This window comes from Amblyomma mixtum, chromosome 1 (assembly GCF_055824585.1).
Source record: "Amblyomma mixtum isolate Tamu chromosome 1, ASM5582458v1, whole genome shotgun sequence".
Classification (NCBI taxonomy): domain Eukaryota; kingdom Metazoa; phylum Arthropoda; class Arachnida; order Ixodida; family Ixodidae; genus Amblyomma; species Amblyomma mixtum.
The window spans coordinates 319,736,860-319,761,504 of NC_143012.1; the positions used below are offsets into that span (position 1 = coordinate 319,736,860).

At 51.1% G+C, this 24,645-nt stretch overlaps 1 protein-coding gene across 6 annotated transcripts in view; it reads right to left on the reverse strand.

The window, feature by feature from the left end:
• egg (SET domain bifurcated histone lysine methyltransferase eggless) overlaps window positions 1-24,645 on the reverse strand; it is a 139,147-nt gene that overhangs the window by 70,521 nt on the left and 43,981 nt on the right. The window lies entirely within an intron of this gene.

Genomic DNA, 24,645 nt, shown 5'->3' on the forward strand with positions numbered 1-24,645 from the left:
CGACAACCTCGGGATCGGAAGAATTTACATTTTCCAGTCTTCTGCGCCGTTTGGCAGCGGCTCGACTCTCCTTAGCTTACCAGAGCTTACATGTTGAGCGCGACCGTCATTTCTCCGCGCACCCTCCTCGCGCATGCGCAGTAGCGCGCGGCGCAACTGTCGTAAACACGAGGTCATGCGTCGGAGAGGAGCGCACGCCGGCGGCGCCGACAGTAGACACCCTACCGGCAGCGAGGAGCTCGCACCGGCGGACCTGCGCCTCTCGTGACGTCACGCGGTTCTCGCGCTGCGCATAACAGGCGGCGCACACTCGCGCAAAACTCGGCTCTGACCCGCGTAGTGTGGCTTTACTAGCTTTACGCTACAAAACAATCCAGCAAAGCAATATGGCGGAAATCTGCTTGGAAGTTCGACACACACTACATAGGGCAAAATCGAGGGAAACGTGCGAACATCGTAGAGGTATCGTTCCCTCTCGTGAACACCTCCTGATTGTAAATGTTTAGCAGCGCCACACTCGTTATTTTTTTGAACTGTGATTATTTAGTACACGTGCATGTGTGTAGATGGCGCTACTTACTAAATTTATCTTCATTTATCGCATGTCGCTGCGTTATTGCTATTATTGTTTGTAATCTGCGGACTTTGTTCTTGGCAATTGTTACAAGTTGATTAAAGGAATGAGAGACCGACATTTTAAGAGTATATTTGCCAGAAAAAAAGAAGCCGCGGAACGTTTCAAGAGCTTGTGTCCTTCATGAGGAGAACAAAAAAGGTAGCTAAAATCAACTAGACATTGCGCATTCCCCAAAAGCCGTAGAGTAAAGGCGATGCTTAGCCGCGTAGAGCGAAGTATTAAGTTTCTTCACGCAAAATCTCAAAACTGCCACGCGCTGGTTACCTGAACAATTTTGCATTCCGTTTTTAACTATTTCGAAAAAACGCTAATTTTGATCAGGAATAACTTTTAAACTAAACAAGGCAGACGGATGAAATTTTCAGAATGGAAGGGCGATTAGACGATCTCAAACTGTACAAAAAGGCGCCACAATGCAATGTATATCCCAAAAGTTATTGCAGATTACATTGTTCTGTTTTCTATGCTTTTCAAACATGTGTGGCTAATAAACTAATCTATACACGTACTTCTAAATGCTTAAATATGTTGATTAGCATCCGATCTCAAAGTATCTCGAAAGATATTTCTCTAGGTGCAAGAGGTTTTTCACAATTTTGCATTTCCTGAGACAAGTTGAGCTCAACTGCCAGTTTTCATCTTTGCGTTTTCTTTTACAGTTGAAACAAATTTGTAGCTACCGTTAAACAAAATGCATCTTTTGAAAGCAGAGAAAAGTAGCTTTTCGGAGATATCTGAACCATATTTATGAAGCGAACGAGCGAGGTACAGTCGACGTACAAATATCACCAAAAATGGTTCCCGCTCACCGTCAGAGTGGGACCGCCACCTTAAGTTCCTGTCCTGGCGCTTACTTTATGTATTGAGGTGCTTAGGTCATTAAAGTAAGGTGCTTACTTTAAGGGCATGAACATGCTACGTTCAACCCTTGGAAGATAACCACCCGGATTACTGCCCCTATGCTCCTGGTAAGTCTCAAAAGTCAAAGTTTGTAAAGCGTAGTATGTAAGCACGCTAAAACGCTAGAGGAAATCGAAACAATGCTTTCCAAGTGGCTAACTTGTGCAGCCGCAGTGCTCAAGCATCGGGTGTCGCGTAGTTCTCAAGGGCTGTCGCGGTAATTTCTGCGCACACCAGAGCGGATGTCAAAACTGCACGAAAGCGACAAAATAGTCTTTAAAATGCGGGCTAACGCGACTGCAAAATGGAAATGACTGCCGCACAATACTAATCTTTCTGCGAACTTTTTTATGTGACTGTGGGTAACAGACATATCGCTGCGCGTAAAAGAAACGTACTAAAATGATCGTGGATACAGTACAGTGTGACGCTCGTTCATGCGAGCTTTGCGGCCACACAAGCCAGTTCCTTTTAAGGCGAAAGCCTTTAATGCCTCATACTGTCGTTAGCGGACGCGTCGGCAGCCGTGTCGACAGGCGCGTCGGCAGCCGTGTCGACAGACGCGTCGGCAGGAGTGTCCGACAGACGCGTCGGCAGCCGTGTCGACAGACGCGTCGGCAGGAGTGTCGACAGACGCGTCGGCAGCCGTGTCGACAGACGCGTCGGCAGATTTGTCCGCCTTTCGGCGTCACTGCTTAAAGAGCTCAAGGTTCCAGCATGAATAAAGGCGCATCTAGTGAATGCATGGTCTTCGTAAATAAAATAAAAGGAGTAAATCAAGAAAAGGAAAATAAAAATAAAGATGAGAAAATAAACAAAAATAAAAACAAAATAAAAATAAGATGTGGAAATAAAAATAAAAAACAATAAAATTAAGAAAAGGGGCAAAAAATAAAATAAAACAAAATATGAAAAATAAAAAAGTAAATAAAAACAAACAGTGGCCAGGAAACGCTTTCGCCTTGCAGCACTTTAGAGAGCCAAAGTGCCCCCTGAATATTTGTCGCTTTCCTCCATCGTTTTAGTCCAATATCATGTTACGCTGGCTTGCTTGGGTAAAGAAGTGTGGCTGAAAAACTTTCCGCGAGAGAAATTTAAAAAACAAAAGAAAGGAGTGTGGCTAGTGAAAGATCCTAGCTGCGAACAGCCATCCTGAGGACGGACCCTCGAGAGAATACTTTCGAGCAAGCAAAAGCAAGCAGAAGGCCGGACCGAAAGGAAGGGGCCAGCTCTGCGAAGTGCACAACCAACCAAGAACAAAAAAAAAGACCAAGACAGCACACGACAAAGCAAGACGACGGCGAAACCGGTTCTTGGCCAGCAGCGCTGGTTCTTGCAGACAGCGCCAGCGGCGCACCGAGGGGCTTTACGCGCTTACGTCCCCCACCGCTCGTCGATGCCGGCGCGCATGCTCTCAACAACTCGCATTGCGGGCCCTGTCCCTGAGGCAGCGATTTGTTCTGGATGCTCGAGCAATAACGTCATCGTAAGCACGATTCAGTAAGCTTCTCGAAAACAAAACCGTACTGATTTGGGCCAAGTGGTGTAACATTACTAGACAGGAAAATAGCACAGGAGAGGGGACAGAAGCAGATGGACAACTCAAGCGCCGACTGGAAACAACAATTTTAACACAGCGTTTCAATACAAGTTATCGCAAGTCTTTATGCTTATTGGCTTGTGTTTGATTCAGGAGGATGTTGAAGGCATATCGCAAGTAGCGTGTCCTAGTGATTTCTGAACCATTTATGGCAGAGGCTGAGTTAATAGCCGTTCCTTCTGTTGGGAAAAGAACAAGAGCATCTAGAATGGTGCACAGAAGTCGGAGTTATTAAAGGCCGCTCTTTTTTATGTGAAAGCATTACTAATCCCATGAGGATTACGAGAAAAGCCGGCGGAGTGTGTGCGTGTACTCGCAGAGGGTACAGAAAACCCAATCGATTGCAAGAAAAATAAGGTGACGTCATAAAGCGGCCGAATAACGCCTACAGCAAACCGAGCATCGCTACTTCAGACAATCCTATACATGTTGTTCGTCCAAATATATACTCGCCAATGGCCGACCTCCATGTGGCGCCAGTTTTCCCAACATTCTTACCTAAATTGTGGCGCAAACGAGTGTCATACAGTGTTCCAGGTGGTGTAATACGATTTCTCGTTGCATACATGTGCTAATGAAGTTGAAGGCTACCATGCGAAGGGGATTCGAACCAACGCATGCACCTTCAGTTGTATGCCTTCCCAGAATTTCGTATCAAATTTTTCATGCACAGTCCACGGGTCTCTAGAATTTCGCCTCCATCGAAATTCGACTCTGCGAAGTCAGTGCATGTTAAAGAACCTCAGGTGGTCGAAATTTCCAGAGCCCTTCACTACGGCGTCCCACATAGCCTGAGTCGCTTTGGGACGTTAAGCCCTCCACAAACCTAAACATAAAAAAAAAAATCTGAAGCAAGCGTTCATCGTAGAGCGTTCTTGGTGGCGGTGCCATACATCACGACACCAGGAACGGAGCGTTCTGATACGTAAGCAGTCTTAAGTGTCGCTGCCGAATTTTTTTTTTCGTTTTTTTCTTGTTTCATAATGACAAACTTGGTACAGCAAATGAGTAATTATATTGATAAAAAAATTGAGGCCAGACTTGTTCACTGACATACATTCACTTAATGGTACTTTCACACTTGGGCACTCCGCGTAAAGAGCGAGCCACGAGGAGGAATGCGCGATCCATTGAAAACAGGTTTCTGAGGAAAGGAAATGGCGCAGTATCTGGCACACATCGCGGTGGACATCAGAACCGCACCTAAGGGAAGGGTCGCATCGACACTAATCGGTGGGAAGCTTCCCCTGGACGAATACATTTATTAGGGACTTTTAGAATTGGGGACCATATCAATTAGGGAGAGAGGGGAATAGCGGGGCCCCAGTGCAATTGCGTAGAATAATACCCGAAAGGAATTATTGTTCTGAGCACGCACACTGGCGCCCATTTCCCTAATCGACAGCACGTTTCGCGACGGTGCGGCCTCAAGAGCGCCAAGTCATTGTTCACGCGCTGAAGTTCACGTAAGATGAGAACGAGTGGGAAGCCGCTGCACATGCGGAAGTTCTGTGTAAGCAATACCTATGCACGAAAGAAGACATTCTCGAAAACCCCTCTGTCGCATACCTTTAAAACACATACAACTTCAAAATTTTGAAATATATCAAAAGTTGCTGAAAGTGTCAATGCCCTGACTGACGAATACTTCACGCTGCAAAAAATATCTGCTGCCTCCCAGCAAGCAGCTATTTTTCGAAGGTGTTACAGAAGCTGTTTTTTTTTTGCGATGCTGTTTAAGCCGGAGGTAGTTCCGTTAGTCGTGCGCACGGCAGGTTCGTCGTGCGCAGCGGTGGCTGTGTTCGCAGTAATGATGTCACCCACGGACGCCTGACGCCCCCTGTCGGAGCGGACGACAACTAATACAAAAAAAACTGACGCCCTCAGGGGCGCTGCGTAAACACGTGGTAACGTGGTTTAGGCCGTTTACAGCGCGCTGTTCTTCCTTTTGAGATCAGATGGCGCCACAGGCGCGCTCGGAACACGACGCCATTACGGGCCTCAATAATTCGCCGGCGTGTACGCCCCGATGCAGGAGTGGAAATATCGCGGGTGGCTGCCGAATGTGTTCTTCCTACGAAGATGTGAAAAGGGAGAAGAAATATGTGTTGTGCCGTGGATTGCAAGAATTGCGACAGAGTTATACCACTGTCTCACGGGCACTTTTGATCCTCATTGAGTCAATGCTGATCGAACTCAATGCAGATCGACGGTTGTCACACGGCCACTTTCAAGCGCAATCGAGCTCGATCCTGCTTGACTATTCCGCCTCCACCGGTAGTCGTCCATTTTTGTATCTGCTCGTATGCGCCTCGGCACGCCTCGGCGCAGCGTACTTCAACGTTCGAGCAGACCTTATATCATCGCACAGCTATGTTACTAGCGTTCAAGACCAGAAGCTGGAAAGCTATGTTAGGAGGACGCGCCCGTGAGAAGGGGGTGGGGAGGGAGGGTTGGCGCTACTTAGCCTGGTCGACAGAAAACGCTATGGTGTGACTTTAGCTCCGACCTGTTCTGTCTGTGACAATCCATATTATATATTTGCGAAAGCAACAGGAAACCGGCAAGAGGTAAAAAAGTAAAGGGGGATCCCAGTGGAGACCAGTTGATGTTTTGTGGCGATTTCTTGAGTCCTTCGTCGTCAAAACTAAAAAACAGTATCATCCTGAGACTTTCCGCTACAACTGGAATTTCGAAAAGTTACTCACGGGACCCCCTAAACAAAGGCTATTACATGCGTAGTAACGTGGTTATTGATTGATTGAAGACTTCATTGAATGCATGGCAGTTCTCCGAGTCTTGGGTGGTGCGCCTATTCCGGAAGCCCACTGGCCTGCGCCGCAGCGCGGGCCCTACGACCCAGTCCTCGTTGCTGGTCGGGGTCCTCGCTGTGCAGAACGGCCTCCCACTACTCCATATTGGGATTAGGAAGTCTCAATAGCGGGGCGGGATTGAATTGGCATGCCCACACCCTGTGAAAAGCCGTAGCTATTTCTCCACAGTGTCAATATATCGCTAATAATCATGGCCTTATGATCGAGGAGTGGTTTGATAAGTCGGTGATGGTCTTCACATTGCACGACCTCGCGTACACCAGACAGATGCGCGTGCCTCTCGACGTGGACGGATCTTCCGGATTCCGGTCTTGAAACATCGAAGCCATCGTTGTGTCTTACATTACAGGAGCTATCGCTCGACATTAGGTTCATCATCGTTGAATCCCTCCAAGTTTTTTTAATGGAGAAATGTATTCTTGGCCTCCGGCACAATGTTCGTGCCTGCTTCGGATTACCTCTACAGTGTACCATTCTCGGCACATCCGAACTCCACGAACGCCAGCGGCCGGGAAAAAATAGGAAGGGAAAACAGCTACGAGCTTGTATAGAATTCCAGAGAGTTTGCTAAAGTCTTCTTTCTACGCCATGTGGCGCATTCAGATATTGTACGATCGTCGATATTGGCTCCCAGGGGTCGAATACGTTAAGCACAGAAAGCTCGACCAACTGTGTTGCGGCGTTGCAAACTGTCTTACTGCCACATACATCCCACAATGGCGGATCCGTTCGCCGCTACAACTCAGTAGGATCGACTTCAGGCCAAGCTTTACACCTACTGAGCCTCTGTTAGCCCACTGTCATCGACCCGAGTCGCCAAGCTTAGCCACAGCTCTCGCCTCTGCGGCGGCCGCATTTCGATTGAGGCGAAGCGCCCACCCGCCGCGGCGGCGGCTCAGTGGTTGGAGCGCTCGGCAACTCAGCCGGAGTACACTGGTTCGAACCCGGCCGCGAGTGTTGTGATGTCAGTGCACTTTGAAGATCCTGGGCGGTCGAAATTACCCCAGAGCCCTACAGTGCTGCACATCTTTCTCCATTTCTTCTTTCACTCTCACCTTCTTTCCCTCGGGGCACGGTTGAGGTGTCCATCGAGAAGACAGTTACTGCGATAACCAATCACAGTGTCTGGCGAGAAGTGAGACAGTGCTGAGTTTTTCCTTTTCTCAAAAACCAATTCACGTGTAATGCTCGCTCCATGGAAGCATCGGCTGCGTTCCGACAACTGGCGTTCTGTCAGCAGTCCTTGGCTCCTGCCTCGATGCAAAGCTGCGTTTCGACAAGCGTCAACGTCCCATGCGCCCAAGAACAACCCTTACGGGCCAACTCGATGGACACATCCTAGGCGTACGGGCGGAACGCCTACGCGCACGGGCGTACGTTGCATCCTGTCTGCGCATGCGCGAGGCGCGACGTGCGAGCAGACGCGAGCGGGGCGCAGATATCTGTGCATGTCAGATATCGGCGCCTGCGCACGGGCGCTAGCACACGCGTCAGAAGCGGGGTCCGGTTTACAACAATCGGAGGACCGCCGGGCTCTCGGGGATTCTTTTCATGGCTGGAAACTTTCAGGTTCCCCCAAATTTTTGGAATTCTTGCATTTCCCCAGCCATCTTCTGTTCACGGCTTGACATTTTTTTCAGCCGGCTCGCGAGCGGCAGCGAGCCAGCACCGAGAGCATGGAGATGCATGCCCCTTTACGATTTCAGTCGCGGCGCGTGCTGGGAGCGCAGGCGCTCCGCACGTACGCCGAGGAAGTGTTCATCGAGCCAGTCCTTTATCTACGTCTGGCAAGGCACGCTTGTCACCAGCGCCCGGGTGCGGAGTTCCAACACGAGGAGTTCAATTCAATTCAATTCAAGTTTATTTGCATCTATACATGTACAGATGACGGGAGTGCAGACAAAAAGCCAAATGGATTTGGCTTGACGGGGTCTGTACCCCCTACAGAAATGGCACTATGCACAATAAAGAGAACGCAAAGATACAATAATGGATAAACGAAAAAAAAAAGTATTAGTGAACATTCTATAATATTCTATGCTATAACAGAAATACATACGGATAAAAAAAAAAATCAATGATAGAATGCTGAAAGGATTTAAAAAGCAGAAAGCATAAAGCATAAAATTATACAAATAAAATAGCTTTGAAATTCACAAACATAAATAATAAGTTACTAACAAGCAAAGAAAATTGGTTAGACATTCATGGCGTCAGTGTATACTACAGCAAAGCAAACAAAACAAAAAAAACGAATCCACAATGAGCCCATAAAAGGAGAGCTACGTTGTTATTAAGTTTGTGGGAATCTGGCTTTCCGCCGTCGCCTTTGCGCGGCTGTGCCGGCCTACCGCGTCGTTTCTCCTCTTTCCCTTGCTCCCGCCTCAGGCGGTGGAGAGGCGGCTAGGTGACTAATCACTGTCATTTGGCCTCAGCTCCGCCCCGGCTCCCCAATGGCCTTTGCCATTGGCGCCTTTTGGCGGGAATTCCGGGACCCGCTTTGGTGGCCGCGCACTGCGCGACCGTCCGAGCGGGGCCCAGAGAGAGGGATCCCTCCGAGACAGCGTAAGGTGCGTACGTTACTGTTTTGTCCGTGCCGGCCTTTGCCGTTCGGACCAGTGCTTACTCGAGCTCGCCCGCACGTGTCCTCTGACCTGCAGCGGCTCGAGCCTGTCCAGCGGGGTCCAGCGACCTCTGACAGGCGTACCTTGCGTTGAATGCCCACTCTCTCTCGCAACCGGCCCAACGGTCGACACGAGAGAGAGATCACAGCACTGCCGCGGGGACATTCTCCTGCAGCGGCGTGCTAGCGGCGCATATTGCTCGAGTCGCTTCGTGCGCGCAGCGGAGCCTTGCTCCTCGCGCGCCCCCGGGACGGGGTGACGATTGAGTGTGTGTGTACTGCTGAAGGACGACGTGAATAAACGTCTCCTTTGTGAACTTGGAGGCCTATTTCTTTGCGGTGAATCGCTCTCCTCCCAGCGGAGGTTGAGTGCACCGCATCGGTGTCCCAGTGTGTGTGTGGTGACGGCTGATCGGGGCCCTTGGCTCGCGCGAAGCTCGAACCCGCGGTGGGTGGTGGCCTGTGTCCACTTAGAAACCCACAACTGGCGCCCAACGTGCTAAGTCATTGGCGCTTACGCCTTTGATGGCACATTAGCCGAGCAGGTCGCCTTGACGATCACGCTTGCGCACCATGTCTAACACCCCCAGCGGGGCACTCGGCAGCTACATGTCGGCTCCCTACGGAGTTGTAGCGTCGTTTTATCCGCTGGCTGCTGTTCCTACGAATAGCTAGACACCGTGGGTGGCCGCGGCCCCCATTGGGGTTTACGGCGACACAACCCAAAATGTCGACCACGTGGCTCCCATTGGAGCTGTACCCGGAAGCACCCTGCGGTGCATCCGCTGGTCACATGTCTCAGCTGTGCACGCTTTCCGCCCAGTGCGAAAGGAGTTCGTGTCACGCTGCCGCAACCGGCAGTTTCGAACAGCAGCAGCCGTGCCCCGCGAGCAGTCAATTCTGCTCTGGGAACGGCGAGGCGCTGGCCGGTTCCCTGTGGAAACCGCGCCGCTCATCGAACTAGGAGCCTTGCCTCCCTCGTTCGTGCAGCCCACCCAAGCCTCCACTGAGGCAGGGGTGCAGTGCGCTTAGTTGGCTGATGCGGCTCCGCGAGCCTGCGGGTCGGCTGGCGCGCTGAGCTCTCCTGATACAGCATTACGACTTTTCCGTGCAGTGTCGAAAGGGGAGCACAAACGTGGTAGCTGACGCGCTATCCCGTGCCCCACTCGCCAGCGGCGCCTTGACGCCTGTAGGCGGAGGGGGCGAAACAGCGGACGAGCCGCCGGGCGGCAAGGAGGGGGAACCCGCAAACGGGTTAACCCATTCCGCTAACCAGGCGAGCAGCGCTTCGCAAAGCGGACGAGAGGCAAAGCTCTGCGTGAGCGCCTCGGAGGTGCCGACGCGAACGGAAATTTTGGCTGCAAACCTGAGTGGGGACGAGACCATGCTCCCCTCTGGGATGACTGGAATCGTTTTCAGCCGTAAGAGCTACTGAAAGCCCAGCAAAATGACCCCTTTTGTCGCGAGGTGAGCGACGGTCTCAGGGAGACGGAGCGCCGTGACGCTACTTGTATTGTAGCGGGCGCAGGGGGGCAGAAGCCAGCGTGTGTCGCGGCGAACCCCGGGGAGTCATATTTGCTGGACCATGACGGGCTCGTGCTGAAGTACATAGCCACCGATGACGAGTCCATCGACCCGTTCTAGGTGGTTATCCCCAAAAGTCTGAGAGGCGCACTTTTGCGATTCTCTCATGACGAACCACTGGCCGGTCATCTGAGTGGCTCCAAAGTTTTCGCGAAACTGAGTCATTCGGTGACGTGGCCCGGCATGAAGCGTGACATTTTTCGCTATTGCCGTTCCTGCCATGTCTGTCAAGCGGTGAAGTCACGGGGCGGCAAGCCGCCTGGAATGATGAAACCGATTGACAGTGTGCGTCCGTGGCAGATGGCCACCTGCGATTTGATGGGGCCTTTCCCCAGGAGCAAGCAGGGGTTCATAGACCTGAAGGCCTACGCGTCACGGTCTGACGAGCTTGCGCCGGTACCCATTGGTATCAAATGCAAGCGCAAAGGCACAACTGGTGCTGCGGAACGCAAGCGTACGGAGCACCGGTACAATCTGAGGCGACGGTCACCGGTGTGATTGATGCCGGACGGCGGACTTTTCCGCAACCGAAGGCACGCAGCCTCAGCTAGCTGGCGAGCTTTCTCGTCAGGCCCTACCCAGGTGAAGCACGGTGTGTTATTTTTTTTGTTGTTTTTGCAGCATGCTCAGTTCCAGCCTTGTGTGTTTATCAGTTTATTTATTTGTTTTGTTTTAGTCAGTTTCTAGCCACTTTCGTTTCCTGCTTGTACGTCTGTTTTCGTTCTTACGTACCGAGATGTACATAGGCAAACTTCAGCCCGCTCGTGCTTGCTCTTATCTTCTAGAAGGAATAGATTGGATTAGGTGTCGTTTGTACAGCGCGCCTTTTCTCATTTCCGGCCCGACTGTGGGTGGTTGGCTCGTTAAGGAGCCGTGTGTCGCGGTGCGAGTTTTGTGCGGCCCGTATGGAGGGGAAGTTGGCGGGGCGTTTGGGACGATGGGGGGCGGAAAGTGCACCCTTTGACCCTCGCCGCGGCGCCTCTGGACGCTTCTGATGGGGGGGGGTCGTTGTCGCCGACCAGCGTCCGCGCACGTGCCGGTGTATGCGTGTTTGTGGCTGTGACTGTGTGCGCGCGTAACCATGAGCCAAGGCGACGCCTGTGAGTTGTGCCGTTGTGTCCTTCTGCGTGAGCGCGAGGATGAGAAGGACCCCTCGCTGTGGACAAGGTTACACATCTGGACGCCGCCGAACGTCCTCGCCCGTTTCAGCCGGCGTGAAGAGGGTGCACTAACTGTCTTGTGCCCGAACGTGATGTCGTGTCCAAGGGCGCGAGGTCAGTGCTCTGCCGCGGCCCCGTCGTCATCAACGCACCCTACATCAACGGAAAGAAGACCGCATCAGTCGTCGGCCCTCCCAACCCGTTCAACTTGAAGTCTGCAAGCGGTGAGTCGCCGACAGGCCCACTGGGCCGCGCCACCGAACTTTGAGGCTGGCATCCACCTGTAACATAGTTGTACAGTTGTAGTCACATCTTCTTGTGTACCGTGTATATAATCTGCAAGCTGTATTGATTTACTGAAGCGTATGCAAGTGTTGTTTGCCTTGTTTTCCTTTTTTTTCTTACGTTGTTGTGGCTGGAACTGAAGTGTATATAGTTTTTTTTGTGTATTCATTTCTTTATTTTGGAACTGAAGTGTAGCTTATTTTTTTTGTGTATTGATTTCTTTATTTTGGCCACGTGCTTTGCCGATGGGTAGGAGGGCATTTAAGGAGAGGGGGATGTGGGAATCTGGCTTTCCGCCGTCGCCTTTGCGCGGCTGTGCCGGCCTACCGCGTCGTTTCTCCTCTTTCCCTTGCTCCCGCCTCAGGCGGTGGAGAGGCGGCTAGGTGACTAATCACTGTCATTTGGCCTCAGCTCCGCCCCGGCTCCCCAATGGCCTTTGCCATTGGCGCCTTTTGGCGGGAATTCCGGGACCCGCTTTGGTGGCCGCGCACTGCGCGACCGTCCGAGCGGGGCCCAGAGAGAGGGATCCCTCCGAGACAGCGTAAGGTGCGTACGTTACTGTTTTGTCCGTGCCGGCCTTTGCCGTTCGGACCAGTGCTTACTCGAGCTCGCCCGCACGTGTCCTCTGACCTGCAGCGGCTCGAGCCTGTCCAGCGGGGTCCAGCGACCTCTGACAGGCGTACCTTGCGTTGAATGCCCACTCTCTCTCGCAACCGGCCCAACGGTCGACACGAGAGAGAGATCACAGCACTGCCGCGGGGACATTCTCCTGCAGCGGCGTGCTAGCGGCGCATATTGCTCGAGTCGCTTCGTGCGCGCAGCGGAGCCTTGCTCCTCGCGCGCCCCCGGGACGGGGTGACGATTGAGTGTGTGTGTACTGCTGAAGGACGACGTGAATAAACGTCTCCTTTGTGAACTTGGAGGCCTATTTCTTTGCGGTGAATCGCTCTCCTCCCAGCGGAGGTTGAGTGCACCGCATCGGTGTCCCAGTGTGTGTGTGGTGACGGCTGATCGGGGCCCTTGGCTCGCGCGAAGCTCGAACCCGCGGTGGGTGGTGGCCTGTGTCCACTTAGAAACCCACAAGTTTCTAATGAGTTTAACAAAGATGGCAGTGTGTGGCGTAACATTTGTTGACCGTAGTTAGTGCGCGTTTTAGGAACGTACCATGTTTCTCTGTGACGTGTGTTGTAAATGTTAGAACTCATTGTCAATAGAGATAAATGCTCGAAGAATTTGGTGTTCTGTTTTTTCGCAGTAGTGAAACGCTTGAGTAAAATACTACGATATATGGAGGTGACCGGCTGTAAGTTAAGGGCACTGAAAAGAGGCTGCGTATGAGCGTCATATGAGGAATTAGCGATAGCGCGCACTGCTTTCTTCTGCAAAAGATAAAGCTTTGTGATGTTAGATATTGTGGTGTTTCCCCACACTAAATGGCAGTAATTCAGATGGGACAGGAAGAGACAGTTGTAAAGCAGCTTTTTCACGCTCAAGGGAAGAAAAAATCGAAGTTTCGTTAGTATCCCCACAACACGAGCGATTTTGTTAGCAACTGAGTCTGTACAAAGATTCCAAAGTAAGTTCTCTTGAAATACGACCCCGAGGCACTTAATGGATGGCACAATGTTGATAACCGAGGAACCCATTTGCAAATGGCCGTCAATGTGGACATTTTTGTTTTTAGGTTGAAAAAGCACAGCCTTTGTCTTGCTTTTATTTATAGACAGTGAATTCAATGAACTCCATCGATTGAGTTCGCTTAAAGCAGCGTTCGCAAGAGCCAACAGGTCCCTTGCACAACCAGATGTAAAAAACAGACTAGTGTCGTCAGCGTATATGATGAATTGGGCAGTGGCGTCAATATTTATTATGTCGTTAATGTAAATATTAAATAACAAAGGTCCAAGAATGCTTCCTTGAGGTACACCAGAATGAATGGGTAAGTTATCTGAAAGACAGTTATTTATTGAAACCCTCTGACACCTGAACTGCAGATAGCTTTTGATTAAGCTAAGGAATGGGCCCCTGAAACCATAAATTTCAAGTTTTGTTAGCAGTGTGGTGTGATTAATTGTGTCTCAAAGGCCTTTGAAAAATCGATGAAAATGCCTAGTGTCACAAAAGTTTGCTCAAATGCTTGTAATATTAGTTCCTTTTGTGTTAGTAGAGCTAACTCTGTCGAACGACCCTTTCGGAAACCGAACTGACAGTCAGTAAGGATATTGTGTTTTTCGCAGAAAGCGGTCATTCTGAGTGTTATTAATTTTTCTAGGCATTTTGAAAATACAGGTAAAATGAATATTGGTCTGTAGTTAGACATGTTGTTTCTATCACCGGCTTTGAAGAGCACTGTAACCCTTGCGAGTTGCATGCGCTTAGGAAATATACTGTTTACAAAGCACAAATTATACACATGCTCAAGAACTGGACATATCAGATCTAAAACGTGTTTTACGGGGCGTATTTGCAGGTCATCAATATCGCAGCTTTTACTGTTTCGCAGAGCGGAGAACGTGAGACAAATTTCTTCGGCGCTAGTTGGATGCAGAAAAGCACTATCGCAAGTTTTGGAATTGACGTACTCTGCGGAGCGAGGATCGTGCAAACTATTCACTAGGGACACAAAATAATTATTAAAAGCGTTTGCTAAATGCGCGCCTGATGAAAGTTCCCCATTAATGATCAATTCTCGTACGCCCTCTGGATGCTGACGTCCAATGTTAAGCACTGCGCTAAGGTTTCTCCACGTGATGTCGTGATGTCCGTCCGCTTTACAGCTTCAGGATCAAACAGCCTATGAAGGTAATCTTTCTTAGCTTGTCTGAGGGTTGCAGTTAACTTATTCCGAAATTTCTTAAATTCGGATAGATGGCACGTGTCTCTTGTGTCCAAAAAACGTTTGAATAGAGCATCTTTTTGCTTGATTAGTTTCAGAAGTGCACCGGTTATCCAAGGTTTTCTAGCTTTTCTAGGCTTCAGTGTTTTAGGGTGAAAAGATTCCGAGTAAGCCTTTTTGAAAAGACACAGAAATGACTCGCACGCGGCGTCTGCGTCAGACTGATTGTACACGTCGCGCCAATTTATCGAGTTCAACAAAGGAGCCCCTTTTCCACACAAGGCGAGTGTCTCTTCGAGCAGCGCATGCCACGACGCACAGCGGCTCTCCGGGCTGGAGACACGCGTCACCCTTCCCTTCTATCGGGGAGCCCGCTATCAAGTGGCCTTCCAACAGCAGTGGGTTCGTCGAACCACCCATGGTCTAGCTTTGACAACCTCCGTGTCGCCGTTCCTGGAGACTCGAGACGGCTCCAAGAACCGGCCTGCGTTCGCGTCTGATTTATCCCGGTATTCGCAAAGGACAGAGGAAAAAATTCAGGGAGGCACTTTGCTGACCTAAAGTGCGGTGTCGCTTATGTGTGGTTAAGTGTGGAACGCGACAGCGTCTTGCAACGCTGCCAGGGAGTCCACAGAACGCCATCGCCCTTTCGGCTGTACGCCTTGCTCTTCGGTAAATTGTTTTTATTGCGAAAGCAATACTACGCCAATTGCGAAAGCAATACTACGCCAGGCGTCGCCTCTTCGCGGTACCGCAGCCTACCCTTCACGGTCGGTGGTCGGTCATGTGACTACTGACGTCATACCAGAGCGAGAGATGGGCACTAAGTCGGCTCTTCAGCGCGCCGCAGCTAGAACTTCGCGGCCGGTTGACCACCTGCGAACGGCGGCAAGCGATTGACGTCATACAAGTTGCAAGAGCTTGCAGGCCTCGCTGCGGTGATGGATGTGTGTTGCAGCGTGTGGTATGACGTCATCCACAGACATCCAGGCGCTATCGGGTGTAGAGAAAAGTAGCGCCTGCTCGCCGGTTCTTCGGTATAGCTATGGAACACTCCTATCTGCACGTGGCAGCAGCGGTGGGTCGGCTTGAGCCAGTCGGCAGGCCCGTGCACTTTTCCTCTTCGGCCGCTTATCTGTTTTTTTTTAGGAAAGCAAATGTATCTGTCTCGCATATCTCGGTGGACACCTGAACCTCGCCGTAAGCGGAAGGGAGGAAGATGGGAGTGAACGAAGACACCGCGTATTCTCTAGACGCGCCTTTGTTCATTCCAAACCATCGAGCTGGCATGGCGAAGTGGTTAGCGTGCTTGTCTCGCACTTCGGAGACCCTGGTTCGATTCCCCAACTCGACCAATTTATTTCTGTGGTCTGACTAGAAAGGTTAGTTAGGCTCAATTAGTCATTAATTATCATGACCCTCACCGCGAGCCGGCAGCGTTGGCTGGCGGCGCCCCCGGCGGGCATTCCACGCGACGTCATGGCTTAAGCGTATACGTGTTTACAAACTGTTTACACCAGTCAGTAAAACAGCCTTTATGTCAGGTGTTTAACAGGTCGTGGGCCAAGGTGACCTTGTAGAGTGAAGTCCGGGGAGGCGAGCCAGGTGGGGCATGGTGGTGATGGGGGGAAAGGATGGGCAGGGGACTGGAAGGCTGTGTGGCACTGTGTAAGGCAGAGCTCTTTATCTGTGTATGTGCGTGAACAGTTTGAGTACTAAGGTGTAGAAGTGTACCGGTACAAATAAGTTTGGCTCGTGTATGAAATAGATTGAATTGTATTCGGCGAAGGATGTCAGCTTCCAGCAAATAGAGAGCTTTATAGTCGGATACAACTCAAGAACGCAGCGGCTTTTCCCCTTCCAAGGAACCCCATCCAACCAATGGCGTCGGCCAATTCTCATGACCCTGCTAGTGGGACAAATCAGAAAATGGCAGATGAGAGCGGATAATCCCCATCATCTATGGTCGGGGATAGACCCCTCTCTCAATTGTGGCGCCGCTCCCTGCATTGTCATGCTAACAGGCGTCATGAGAATCGGCCGACGCCATTGGTTGGATGGTGTTCCTTTGTCGGAAAAAAGCCGCTGCGTTCTTGAATTGTATCCGACAACAGAATAAGGTGACCGTTTCGCTTTGGGGAACAGGGGGATGCCAGGGCTCCAGTGAGCCCGAGAAGTACACGAACGGCCTTTCGGGTCCTCTAGCCCCAGAACTCAAAAGCGGAGAAGCAGCGTGGCCCCCCAAACGCCGGATTGGGTAGGGTTTGTGGCAAAATTAATAATGCAGGAAGCTTTTTTTTATAGCCAGAAATTCCGGACAGCATCCTGTTAATGCCACTAAGCCTAGCGGCCTATCACGCTCTGTTCTGCATCCACTCAGTCATTATCTTTCTTTTTCAAAATGTCACAGATATTAACACGCTATTTTCTGAACCTACAAAGCCATGCGCCAAGTGGTCACAGCCCAAGAAACTAGAAGGTTTTATCCCGAATTCCTTGTAATGACTATTCTCAGGATGCCCGTCGATTTTAAAACTGCTACTGGATTCACAATTTCACACTGGCGAGTAACTGAATTCGCGCACAGGTATAAGCCGATTCGATATGCTCCCAATTCATCTTTGCAGCGTAGATGGCTCGAGGCCACAGAGGATTAGAAGTCGCGACATGCATGCACCAAACGCGCTCAGTGTCTCTATGGCGTCCGCGCGGCCGAATTCAGTCTTCATCGGTCAGTGTCTAGGTTGGATGGTGCTGCCGACGGCTACTCGTTAGGCCTGGGCAGTCCCACACGAGGTGACATGTTGTTACAGCCGCTTGGTGGCGCGCCGAAATTACTGGAAAGGCCTATTCTTTTCTTTCGTCGGAAACTCACCGGTCGACAGGGAGCGCCCGCCTGGAAAAGCCTTTAGAAAATCCTGCCCGGCGGAACCCCCCGCCGGCCAAGGGGATCCCCTGGCTCGCGAAGAGGCGGGGAACGCTGGCGCAGGGGTAGTTCCCGGAAACGGCAACAATAACCTGCAGCGGCCCCTCAGCCAGAAAGGAACAAAAGCGGCGCGAGAAAGGAGAGAGGCGGCGGTGTTGGGAACGGTCGGGCGATCTCGTGGCACCCCCACCACGGTGCAAGATCTCAGTGCCATTCAGTCCCCGCGACTGCTGGCGGCACTGGTCTCTATTATCAGGACGTCCAGCGATCAGCAGGAGTTCTCAAGAGCACGCACAAGCGTCGGAGCGTTCAGCCAGTTGTCATCGTCTCCTTCCTTGAGAGCCAGCCGCTGGGGCTTCTGGAGCACCCCGGTTAACGGGGCCGCCGACAACTTCGCTCGAGGTTTCGTCAACCGAGCTGCGGACGACTCACTGCAGCCTTCCTGCCGCAATAAATCGGTTGGTAGTCAGCGCATGTGTCTGTGTGCCCCTCTTCCGTCCTGTCTGTTAGCGCTATTCTGTCGTTTCCATCGACATGCACCAACCACCCTCACTAAGCCCCCTTCTTGAATTCATACCTCCGGCATGCTAGATCGCGTATGGTTACAATTACCCGCCTCAAACACCCCGTGCCGCATTAATATCTTACCAAACCACAGAAAGTCACCTGGCGACAACTCCAGACCCACAAGTTCCCACATCCCTCTCTCCTCTCCAGCATTTACCTCACTCAGCACTCTCCCCCATGCCAACTATGCCACTACCCGTCGGCCACACTATCCCACATTCTTCACTCGTTTATCGCGGACGTCCCTCAAGGGCGCTGCATTTCTCCAATTCCGATGAGTGGGAGACGGCACTGCTCAGCTCCGACCCGGACATGTAACTCCGTGTCGTGACATGAGCGGTAGAAATCGCCGGGCGCCATCAGCTCCCGGCCATCTAGTGCCCCACGGTCGCCAACAACACTTCTTCCAATGCAATGGCAGTCCTAAGGGGGGTGGGGGAGAGGAGACCGTCGCACCACCTCCCCCCCCCCCCCCCCCCCAAAAAAAAAAAAAGTCTTTGCACATCTTCCCGAACGTCCGTTTCCGGGCTCTCATAAAGCGAGGTGCCATTTTTGACGTAGAACTGGAAAGCTTTTTAAGGCGAAAGCCTTTAATGCCTCATACTGTCGTTAGCAGACGCGTCGGCAGGAGTGTCGACAGACGCGTCGGCAGAAGTGTCGACAGACGCGTCGGCAGATTCGTCCGCCTTTCGGCGTCACTGCTTAAAAGGCTCAAGGTTCCAGCATGAATAAAGGCGCATCTAGTGAATGCATGGGCTTCATAACTAAAATAAAAGGAGTAAAGTCAAGAAAAGGGAAATAAAAATAATAAAATAAACAAAAATAGAAACAAAATAGAAATAAGATGTGAAAAAATAAAAAACAATAAAATTAAGAAAAGGAGCAAAAAATAAATAAAAAAAACAAGATATGAAAAATAAAGAAGTAGAAACAAACAGTGACCAGGAAACGCTTTCGCCTTGCAGCACTTTAGAGAGCCAAAGTGACCCCTGAATTTTTTCTCTGTGAACCGTCAAGTAGTCCCCTCCTTTGTACATTCACCGTGTTAGCGGCTGTCTTATTTCACACAATTCTACGTTCTACAGGTTGGTAATTGTCGAGGTATCGTGGTCCTGCCGTACCCCCACCGTTGTCTTGTCTTGCCTTGGCGCAGCGACGACGGCGGTGCTATTCACCTGCGGTTGCGGTAGCCAGCAACCTCGTCGGGGGCGGCAAGGAGCCACACAGTCCGCTCGTGAAATGCCGGACAGGTGCTTTGACCTTCCGGGACACGCCGTGGCGGGATATCTCAGCCGACGAATTGTTTTCCCCTGTTATCGAAGTGAATATTGCTCACCTAACCATTAACATTCAAAGCATTAGTTATGGTATAACATCTACATCGTTCGCTATTTATTTTTTAACAAAGTGCACAAAAACTGATGTACAGATAAAATTCAAATAAAAATCGTTGTTTCTATTTTTTTTTACGGAAGTCCCCCCCCCCTCCCCTTTCATATAACCAATCTCTGGGTCCGCCACTGTACCAATGTGACCAAATAAATGTTTTATCCTCCTCCTCCTCCAGAGACCAAGGTTTGTCATACACTTGAAAGTAACTTGTTCTTCGATGATATATTCGCTTCATCTTCCTTTTGCCTCGGAATGCAGCGCCCAACAGAACAGTTACGCGACACTTCGCGTTCCACTAAGCGTTCTTCGAGTCGACAGATATGTCGATAGATGGCTTGGTTGAGCGCCGCAGAAACTTCTTGAAGTAGCACGCCCTCGTTGAGCCGTATCGGTCACCAGTATACGCGTTTATCAACTTGATACGTCCGTCAATACCCGCCGCCGTGGCTCAGTGGTTAGAGCGCTCGGTTACTGAGCCGCAGTACCTGGGTTGGAACCCGGCCGTTGCGGCCGCGTTTCGATTGAGGCAAAAGGCGCCTGTGTGCAGTGCGATGTCAGTGCACGTTAAAGATCCCCAGGTGGTCGAAATTATTCCGGAGTCCTCCACAATGGCACCCTTTCTCTATTTCTTCACTTCCACCCTCCTCCCTTCTCTCAAGGCGCGGTTGAGGTGTCCACCGAGAAAAGAAACCGTTACTGCGTCATTTCCTTTCCTTAAATATAACTTATTATTGCATGTCCTTCAAAAGTGCGAGAACCTGCCTCCCAGCAGATAATGTCGCCCCTATTACTGGACTTGTGCGGAGTGGGCCTGCCAGATCAAGGCGAAAAGGCGCCCGTGTGCTGTGCGATGTCAGTGCACTTTAAAAATCCCCAGGTGGTCGAAATTAATCCGGAGCTCTCCATTGGGCACCTTTTTCTCCCTTTCTTTCACTTCCATCTTCCCTCCCTCACGGGGCGGTTGAGGTGTCCATCGAGAAGCGAGACAACTATTGCGCCTTTCTTCGGCCTCTTGCAGCTACTTGAGCAAACTCGTTCACACTGGATCGTCCCACGAGGCTTTGATTTTCCACATCCGCATGGCACAGTGGTTCGACGGTGTCTCATTACAGCGCCTTCTGACCTGAACTCACAACCGTAGTACCAAATCCGCTATGACGGACAGTGACTCCAGTGACGGCGCGTGAACACGCATCTGTTTGAGCGAGCTTTCTAACTAACCGAAGCTTCGAATTTTAGCCAACTGAAGCAACCCCTGGCTTCCAAGTGTTTTCTTCAATACCTCTACAGCCTACTCGTAGTAGTTTAAGGGAAAGTGATACCCTTCAACAAAGAGGCTGCCTTTTCCAAGAGCGACGCCATCCGACAGTCGAACTTCTGCGCGCTATCTACGCCAGGTTCGGTCTCAGACCAACGGCTGACTCAAACTGCGCCCAAGACATATGCATACCAGATTTCATCCCGGCAAACTGAATCCCAACGTCGGTCCCAAGTTGGTACTCGCGATAAGGCTGCCAAATCACGAATGACCGCAGGGTTTTGCCACCGTGGTCTCGAAGCGAAAGTAATAAGAAACTATAGCTAAACTAAATAAAAAAAAGAAAACAGGGCAGCGCGAGTAGTAGTGCATTAGACACAAGGAGACGCCCAAATCCACGGCGCAATACGAGACCGGCGGCAGTCCCGCATAGCAACAGCCCAGCCAACGGGAGGAAAATATGCTCGCCGCCCAAGGCAGCCGCTGCCGCACGAGGAGAGGGAGAAAGGGCAGTGCCAACACCGTCTCGGCAGCGCATGCGCGACGTCAAGCTCCGGTCACGTGAGCACGGCGCAGCGCGCCGCCGAGGCCAGGCGCGGCAACCGCACCCACGCTACGGAGGAGCCGCCCGACAAGCCTGACGCGCACCTGGGTCTACTGAAATCGACACGCCGGCGGGCAGACGCTTACGTAATGCATATGCGAAGGGACAACGGCGCGTAGCAATGCGCGCCAGGCACGTTTACGCTCGCAGTGTCTCGAACAAGGCGTTCCTCCCGAGAACGTGATGCAGGGCAGGCAATAGAGATAGCATAGCCGAGACGTATACCAGATTACCGGACGATGGTGGCGCACGAGCAATGGCCCCACTTGACCGCACCAATGTCACTGAGCATGCGCAGGAGGCTTCCGGTAAGCCGGCATACGTCTGCGCTAGTACGTCTCCGCTTCGCTAAATATCTGTTATCCGCTGTCCCGAAAAATTCGACCGTACTTCAGGCACCAAGGTAATGCAAAGTTGTAACCGATATCCCAAAAAACTTGACCGTACTTCAGGCCGCAAACGGCAAATGCACCAATAAACTTGGGATAGCGGATAGATTATGATTCCAAGCGTGGCAGCGAATTTCGAACCCAGCACCTTCCTCACTAGCTGGCAATTAAAATTTTCCCTAAGTGATGTGTTACTGAGCCGGGCGAAACTCCCAAACGAAGGAATTAAAAAATATGGGTGCTGTAGAAACAGTTCCAATCGGTGGGACGACGTGCCTGAACGGCAACGAAGTGAGCGGCGTGCCTGTCCAACGGAACGCTAGAAATATAGTTCGACGTCATAGCTGCGCCATCTTTGAGTCCAGAAAGTTCAGCTAAAGCCTGGATGTTTTCCTAAACCGGTTCCTAAAGTGGTTGTGGCAGAAAAAGCAGGGGTGCAACAGCAAGAACGACGGTGCAGTGCGAGGTCAATAGATGACTGCCCCTGCTTTTTCTGCCACAATCATTCTTTTTAGACATAAAGACCAATTGGCTAGAGAAGTAATGGAAGCCTATAACATGCATAATTCTGGAAACACTTGTGTCGGTCGGCCTTCTGTAGTGGTGTCATAGAATGAACTCGATTTCCTCAAGGGTGCCCATCTTAATTGTTAGCGCGATTAAGGACGCGTCCAGTGTTATCTTCCTCTGGCCAGAGTGTTTTCTTTGTTGTTGAACGCGTGCTTTTTGGCTCACGCCTTGTATGACGATTCCGTTTATGTTTTTTTTTTTCGAAGATGTATATATACTCTTCCTTTTCCATAATAAATTTCAGTTGAACTCAGCGCTTGTGTTGTCGATTCTCCCCCTTTTGTCCGTGTTTCGTGCGCTGTTGTGAATAATGAACATGTTTGGTTAGGTTTGGTTTGGTTTATGGGGTTTAACGTGTCCTGCTTGTTGCTTGCGGGGCACCACGTGGGTTCTTGCTGCTGCTGGGTAAGTGCAGGCCATGACGACGGATGCTGGTCTAGTTGTTGGAAGGCTTGCTCGCAGGGTGCTGAAGCCGTTTTGTGCCCGGGTTCCGTGCCTTTCAGGGTCCTGTGCCCGTGAGGTGCGGGCCGTTGCAGTGGATACATTTAGGTATGCACGGTGGGTCAGTACTTGGATGTTGTGTCCCACGTCTGGGGCATATATGAGTCTTGGGTAAGGGACAAACGTCGTAACGGTGGCCCGATTGCCTAAAGCTCGTGCAGGCGTCTGGGCTACCTCTGTAAGGCGTGCATCTGTAGATGGTGCTGTCATGATTCAGCTTGCGACTCGCGATGATCACGGTGGCGGCAACAGCAGCGGAAATTTCGAAAGGTCGTTTGACCCCAAGGTGACCCACCAAAAAAAGTATGACTGGCTGGGAAGTCGCTTGTGGAGTTCTTCCCACGCTCGGCTCGGTGCGAACGACCTTCCCTTCGGTACCCCGCAAGCAACGACCGTCGATGGACAGACGACAGGGAAGAAGGGATTCACCACGTCTGAGAGGAACCGGAACGAATCGGAGGAAGCCGGCGCAAGTGCGGCCGCGGCGCCAGAACGCCTACGCCACACATCTGTTCGATGGACATGTGCTGCTTCCAGTAATGTTGCACCGCAGTGCGAAAGAGGTGCAGACGCGTTTCCTCCTCGCCAATTCCCACGCGTGGACTCTGCACCAGGTGCCTCCGTGCTGTGCTGTGCCGAGCTGTGTGTGGTGTTGAATTGCGCCTGGTGAAGGGGTGGAGCCTTAGGGTATTTAACCAGAGCCCTTATAAGTGAGAACGAACGCTCTGGGCCTTGTCGAAAAGGCTCATCCAGTCGCTCGACGTTATGAACTTTTAATTCTTTTCCGTTTGCTCTTTTGTACAGTATGTAATTAAGTGTCAAAAAGTGCCATTAAACCTGCTTGTTTTTCGTATCCCCAACCTTCGAAGCTTCAGACCGTTTCCTCATCCCGGACGAGCCCCCAGGGAGACGCAACCACTGGTCACGCAACCCGAGCTATGACAACTGGTGGCAGCGGTGGGATGCTGCAACTCGAGTTGTAACAGTGCCCATATCGTTGATGGCGTAGGGGACCTTGTCCGCGTCGAATGTAATGAGGATTGAGTTGGTCTTCCCCATTCTGCGTGCGGCCAAGATGGTGTGGTCTGGGTTCCCTTGCACGATATATTTGTAGATTTCCTCGGGCGTCTCTTGATAGTAGGCGTTCGTGAGTACTCCTCTAGTGGCGCCCGGGGGCGGTGCCGCATAAGCTGTGCACTCGTACCGTATGTCGTCGATGGACAGGTGGGTGACTCCTATCAGGTGTTGGACGCTTTCGATGTGCGTTGTGGCTATTGTAAATGGTTGGTTTATGGGGTCTAACGTCCCAAAGCGACTAAGGCTATGAGAGACGCCGTAGTGGAGGGCTCCGGAAATTTCGACCACCAGGGGTTCTATTGTTAGTTGGGTGGATACGAAGTACAGCGTCGGCTGGCAGAGGCTTGGTTAGTTGGGCTTGAACTGCAGCTCGTAGTTTCATTCCGGGCATGGTAGAGAGCAGGAGCTCACCTCGCGGGCGGAAGACAACCCTGATTGCCTCTAAGGGCAGAGGCGGTATCAAAACGAAAGCCTTTAATGCCTCATACTGTCGTTAGCAGACGCGTCGGCAGCCGTGTCGACAGACGCGTCGGCAACCGTGTCGACAGACGCGTCGGCAGATTCGTCCGCCTTTCGGCGTCACTGCTTAAAGGCTCAAGGTTCCAGCAAGAATAAAGGCGCGTCTAGTTAATGCATGGGCTTCATAAATAAAATAAAAGGAGTAAAGTCTAGAAAAGAAAGATAAAAAATAAAAATAAGAAAATGAACGAAAATAAAAAATATGTTACAATAAAAATAAACAAAATTAAGAAAAGGAGCAAAAATAAAGAACAAAATATGAAAAATAAAAAAGTAAATAAAAAAACAGTGGCCAGGAAACGCTTTCGCCTTGCAGCACTTTAGAGAGCCAAAGTGCCCCTGAATTTTGTTTCGTCTGTTGCGCTGGGAGACGAGGAGGGAAG